This window comes from Dipodomys ordii, unplaced genomic scaffold (assembly GCF_000151885.1).
Source record: "Dipodomys ordii isolate 6190 unplaced genomic scaffold, Dord_2.0 Scaffold255, whole genome shotgun sequence".
Classification (NCBI taxonomy): Eukaryota; Metazoa; Chordata; class Mammalia; order Rodentia; family Heteromyidae; genus Dipodomys; species Dipodomys ordii.
In genome coordinates, this window is record NW_012267471.1 from 188,034 (window position 1) to 195,000 (window position 6,967).

Genomic DNA, 6,967 nt, shown 5'->3' on the forward strand with positions numbered 1-6,967 from the left:
GGCTTTTTTTCTTTTTGCTTATGTGGTGCTGAGGAATCGAATCCAGGGCCTCAGGCATGCAAGGCAAGCGCTCTACCACTGAGCCACCTTCCCAGCCCGCTATCATCAGTCTGAAATATTGTTACATCTCTGAGCAAAGGTATAATTGTGTTCATAGTTAACAATTAAAAATTTATAGAGGGCTGGCAAGGTGGCTCAGTGATAGAGTGCTTGCCTTGCATGCCTGAGGCCCTGGGTTCGATTGCTCAGCACCACATAAGCAAAAAGAAAAAAGCCGGAAGTGTTGCTGTGGCTCAATGGTAGAGCGCTAACCTTGACCTGAGGAGCTGAGGGACAGTGCTCAGGCCCAGAGTTCAGGCCCCACAACCGGATCCCACCCAAAAATAAATAAAATAAAAAGTTTATAGAAATAATTTAAATAGGAAATCTAATCAAAACAATGAATTATACATTTCTGGATCTATTTTTCCCTGAAAAGATTGGCTTAGGTAAAAAGTTAGTATGAAAAGCATGTCATGAACAACAATTAAATCACAATTCACTCTATTTATAGGATGTGAATTCAGTTGGTTCTCTGGACTCCATGGAAAAACATCTTCTGCAAGCACAGCTGTGCTACCCTGGTCATGTCTAGGACACCTTGAAGAATACAGGTCTGTGCTGAGATACTAAAGTCAATTAGCCTTGCATCTGTGCTCCTCCCTCCCAGACCTTGATTTGTCCATGCCCATAGCACAGCCCACTGCTTAGAGCCCTTCTTGTAAGGCAGCTCATACCTTATGCAGAAATCAATCCTCCCAATCATCATACAACATTGACAGGAAGTCATCTGCTCAGCTCCTGAGTCTCCTGCTGCTCTGACTCACATGTAAGGGAAGAAAATGCATAGATTCACCCAGCTCACTGTAACCAACACAGTAATGCATAATTATAGGTTTGTTTTTTAATGATTTCAATGCCAGGTGTTAGATGTGACATCCAGCGGAACCACTCTCTATCCTTGTCTGCATCTCTAGGAGACAGAGTCATCACTTTCAGGAACAGTCAGGGCACTGGTAATTATTTAAACTGGAATCAGCCAACATCAAGAAAAACTTCTTTGATCTAATCTAAATGTAATATAAATAAAATGGCATAATTTTTCATATAAAATTACTGAGACTCTCTTGCATAACTGTTGAGATAATCATGTAACATAACAAAAAAAAAAACCCAGAAATTCAAATGAAAATCTTACCAGGTGATATGTCATGACATTGCCACTATTTGGAAAAGAAACCCAACAAAGAGAACAAGAACTGATCCCTGACTTTAGAAACTCTGGAAAAACATGGGTGACCCTGCCCCCATGTAAAAAGGAGTTTGAAGCTGGGGAACATTCTGCCATGCTTTCACGACACTCATGGCAACTGGGACTATAATTATGGGGGGGGAGGGGTCAAGTTTCCTAATGTACAGGTTGCTGACAATTCCATATTTTGTTTTGTAAAGTGTAAACACTTTACAAGGCTGACACTTCCACCATAATTCTTATAGGGAACTCATTACGTACAGGTCAGCAAGGTGAGGGAAGGAGGGTGGACTTTGCAGACATGCAGCTCTCATGAGAACATATGCACACACCATGCTCAGTTGTGGGAGATGAGAAGAGGCTGCAGTGTCAGTGCTGACTCTAGTGGGTTCCCAGAGTCCTCTGCAGTGAGCAGGTCACTGCTTGTCCTCAAGGACACAGATTGCATCCTGATCTTCATGATGCTCAGGATGAGAGTGAGGAAAGGCCATGTGGTGGTGACTATCCATTGTGCCCTAGTGTGGTTTTTCAGATCAAAATTTAAAATGACCAGTTACACAATTGAAATTGTTATTATTAATATTTTAATAACTTGTTCATTGCATATAAAATAGTCATATAGCTTCTGCATTCATTTCAATGTAAAGTACTGCTTTCCTTTTTATTATTATTGTGCAAATACTGTACAGAGGGGTTACAATTACATGAGCAAGGTAATGAGTACATTTCTTTTTTATTTTTGTCGATCGTGGGGCTTGAACTCTGAGCTTGGACGCTGTCCCTCGGCTCTTCAGCTCAAGGTGAGTACTCTACCACTTGAGCTACAGTGCTACTTACAGTTTTCTAGTGTTTTATTGGAGATAGGAGTTTCTTGCCCCAACTGGCTTTGAACCATGATCCTCAGATCTCAGCCTCCTGAGTAGCTAGGATTACAGGCACAAGCCACACTCCTTGCCCTCCCATCTCCCCCCGATCAAAATTGTAAAGTTAGTTTCCAACATAGCATCTTCTGCATTTCATTGTTGCAATGGGTCCTCCTGTATCCCTATTAAACAATAGTCCTCCTTTCTATTCTGATAAAAGTTATATTAAGTGAAGTAAGCCAGGCCCAAAGAAACATAGGTCCCATGGTTACCCTTTTTTGCAATAACTAGTATATGTCTGAGACAAGCAGAAATGGTCAAATAAGTTGATGTTGGGAGGAAAGAACCCCAATATAAGGACTCAAATGGTTTTTCTTTCTTGCTATTGGTTCTAGTGTATTTATAAGATGATTTCTTTGTTGCTTTGTATGCCCCTCCCTCACAGCATAACCCTTGTTGTCACTGTATTTGATGTTGGTATAATTTGTGGAGGGAAAGGGAAAAAACAAATTATTTAAATAGGGATACAGGTTGATCCATTGTAACAATGAGATGTACAAGACATTATACCGAGATGGGAGGGTAGGGAAGGGAAAGGAAAACAGAGGAGGCAACAATGTTTGATAAGAAATGCACTCATTACCTTGCTCATGTAATTGTAACCCCTCTGTACAGTATTTTCACAATAAAAAAATGCAAGTGTCTCCAGTGGATTTTGGATCATCCTGAAGACACTGAAGACTCTCCACCTTGGAAGTGGTGCTGTAGCTCAGGTTGTAGAGTGCTCACCTTGAGCTGAAGAGCACAGGGACAGTTCCCAAGCCCAGATTTCAAGCCCCATGACCGACAATAAAAAAAGACTCTCCACCTTATCCCAGCCACCCTCTCCCCTTTCCCCCAGCATCTTTCCCACAGAGTCAGCCCTTCTCTGGAGTCTGGGTATCTCAGACTTTCACCAAGGTCCCAGAACTAATTCAGGTTCATGGCTGAGCCTATAAACTCTTCCTTCTTGCCAATAAGCCTCATAAAAAGCAGCCTTGATCTCCTTCTGTTCCCACATCTTTACCCTAGCTTTCAGCCAGGAGCTCATTCCCTTACAACCAAGGTCAGGGTAAGCCAAACTACAATTCTGGTTTGAGACCGCTATTCCATGTATTCCAGTACCTGAAGTCTGTGTGGACTTGAAATTCACAAGCCAGAAGTCCACACTTGCTAAACCAGCCCTGGAGCATGGCTCTTGAGATTTTATATATCATATTTATGTGCATATATATAATATAATATATAATTTATTATTGTAAAGATACTGTACAAAGGGGTGACAGTTACCCCAGTAAGCTAATGAATATTTCCTATAAGCATTTTTACAAGGCTCTCAAGATTTAAAGTCTGGCTTCTTTCAAGCCCACTCAAATAGATGTTCTTGGGATCTCCCTTCCTCATCCTATTAATATGTTCCCTATAATTTACCAGGTGGTCTTCACTCTTACCCAGCAGCCAGCTGCCTTCTTCTTGTTTTTTGAGTACCCACTTTGTCTTGCAGTGCATGGTAGAGCTAAAGTCAATAGCAGATACTTGGGGAAGCATGTGATAAGGTCAGAAGTGAAATAACACAGGAGTGAAAGGAATGAGTAAATCTTTCAGGTAGGAAAAAATCATCTTTCAAACTGGAAAGAACATTGCAAAGTACTTCTTGGATCAATTATGTTAGTATGTACTGAGGAGAGCATCAATGTTGTAGAAGCTAAGGATGATCCAAACACAACTCAGATGCAGATTATATAGTGAATGATATTGAAGATAGATTCTGCAGTATGGGATGATGTGCCCCTCATGTGGATCTACATGTTGGTGGGGGCTTTTTACTTTGCTATATTTTCACTGCCTCTGGTCAGTTGTTCCCAGGCTGAAGATGTCCTCTCCATACTGTGTGGCTTCAGTTAATTGTCCTCACTCTTGACAACAGTGTATTTTATACCTTCTGAATCTTCTTGGGTCATATGGCCCAAAACAGTCATTAAAAACTGTTTTACTCTCTGTCGGTGGTAGTTTATGCCCGTACCACCAGCTACACAGAAACTGGAGATCTGAGGCTCTTGGCTGGAAGCCAGCCTTGGTACAAAAGTCCATAGTTACCTTACATTCAATTAACTACCAAAAAATCTGGAAGTGAAGCTGTGGCTCAAGTGGGAATGCACCAGTCATGAGCACAAAGCTCAGGAAACTTCTTACACCCCAAGTTAAATCTTCCGTCCTAGCACACAAAATATTGCTTTAGTAGCCAGGCACAGGTGGCTCATACCTGTAATCCTACCTACTCAGGAGGCTGAGATCTGAGGATCATGGTTCAAAGCCAGCCAGGGCAGGAAAAGCCATGAATCTCTTTAATAAATCACCATAAAACTTGAGCAGAAGAGTTGAGGGACAGTGCCCAAGGCCAGAGTTCAAGTCTTATGAACAAATGTGTGTGTATGTGTGTGTATAAATATATAGTTTTACTTAAGACCTAAAAAATGTAACTTGAAAGATTTTCAGGCTAAAGAAAAGCAGTGAATTTAAAGTAGTTGAGGCCTTGATTTAGACAACACCTCAGCATCTGAGAGGGAACAATTTCCATAAAGATAACAGACGTAAACATCCTCTAAAAATTTATTGAATATCTAGCACAACAGTGCATATGCACACAAAGCAGGCTATGATGCTATGTATCTTCCTAAGAATAAGTGGGAAATGTCTAATGTGAGCTGTCCTGTACTAGAGGAAGGTGATGATTAATCGCCTTCAGAAGAAAAGGAAACCACTTATTTATAAGTAATGTACAGGGCAACAACCCAAACACCAGCAGATAGTCTATACACCTCAGATCATGAAACCTAATTGCACATATACTTTTTGTTAGCATTTTCCAATTGCCTATGGTTTAACTCCTTTTTTAACATTTTCTATTATTATATTTTAAGTATTGTGCAAAGAAATTCTCATTCTACAAAACATTATATGAGTAAAAGGTGTCTGACAACATTGTCACCCATCCCGCTTAACCCAACCCTTCTCTTGCTATTTTTTAAATTGAGATTAGGTGATTACATAAATTTCACAGTATTGTGGAAGAGTGATCCTTAGTTAAATTCACAAACATTTTAACCTTCACAGGGCAAATTGTCATTATCCAGTCTATAAAGCTTGTGAACTCTATGAGCTTTGACAATACAAATTCACATACACTTTTGAAGTATTATCTTTCATTAAGAATTTAGATATTTTTTTATCTACCTATGCTTTTCCTTGACTGTCTATCTCCACATGCATTATCACTTTTATAACACTTTTGTCTGGGTATTAATTATCCTTAGTAATCATATTCTAGGAATTGTGTGTCTTAAAATCCACTGATACCAAATGCAGAGGAATTATAATATTAACTTGCCTTGGAAATGTTTATCTCTGAGTGACTTACATTAAGATACAACTAGCAAATTTTAGATAATGTTAATTAGATTATTATTATTCTCACAGGACACACATCTGTTTTTTCCTCACCAGAGGCAAACACATGTTCTAGAAACAAAGTGGAAATCTGGGGTCTTTCTGTTCTTTGTCACTGAGATCTACCAGTTTGCAACTCTACCCAGCCCTTCCTAGCCCTGCTGATTTGCATAGGCCCACAGCACAGTCCACTTCTTCATATGCTGCTCACAACATGTGCAGGAGGTTTTAGTCAGCACACAGCACAGACATGAGGGCCCTTCCTCAACAACAGAGGTCTTGATACTCTAGCTCCCAGGTAAGGAAGGATAATACCAAGGATTTCTCATCCTGCGTTCACAGAGCTGCTTGGCTCTTCATGGTAATATTTGGATAGTAGAATTAACTAAACAGGTAATGTTTTCCATATATCCATTGTCAGTTGCCAGATGTGATATCAAGTTGACACAAGCAACACCCCTGTCTACATTTCTGGAAGACAAAGTTACCATCATTTGCAGGGCCAGTCAGGGCCTTAGCAATAGCTTACTTTGGCACCAGTAGAAACCAGGGAAATCTCCCAAGGTCCTGATCCTTTATGCAACTGGTATGCAATGTGGGATACAACCAAGGTTCAGTGTCATGGATCTGGGACACTGTTCACTCTCAGTATCAGCAGCCTGCTGCCTGAAGATGTTGCTACTTTTTCATTTTTTATTTTCATTTTTATTACTGTCAACAGAGTTATAGTTACCCTTCCACAGTAATACAAGTCATAACAAACATCACAGAGAAGCAGAAGTGAGAGGCTAGGCTGCTCCAGATGCTTTTACTGGTGCTTCCACCTGCTGATAGAGCTTCTCAGATGCAGCCAGACATTTGAGATCATGGGAAAGTATTGGGGAAAAGGTCATGGAGGCATCTTCACACCATAACTCTCTGTCTTTCTGCTCATCCCAAGCAGTACACACAATGCCTATTATGACTTACAAGGAATATGCATCTGTACTCATGTGTAACTGAGATTGTGTTAAGAATTTGCAGTCACCCAATAAAGAGGAAACACTTTTCTGTAGGTCAGAAAAGACTTTTGTATGTTTTTCATTGTAAAAATACTGTTAAGATGGGTTACCATTACATGAGCAAGTTAATGAGTACATTTCCTATCAATGATTGTTGCCTCCTCCTTTGCTTTTTTTTAAATATAACATGATTTTAATAGTAATGCTAAACATAAATACAACGTTGATTATTTTCTGAGCAATTTAATAAAAAACCTCAAGGAAAAGAAATCAACTTTTTTTAATTTAATATAATTTATTTGTGAACATACTGTACAGAGGGGTTA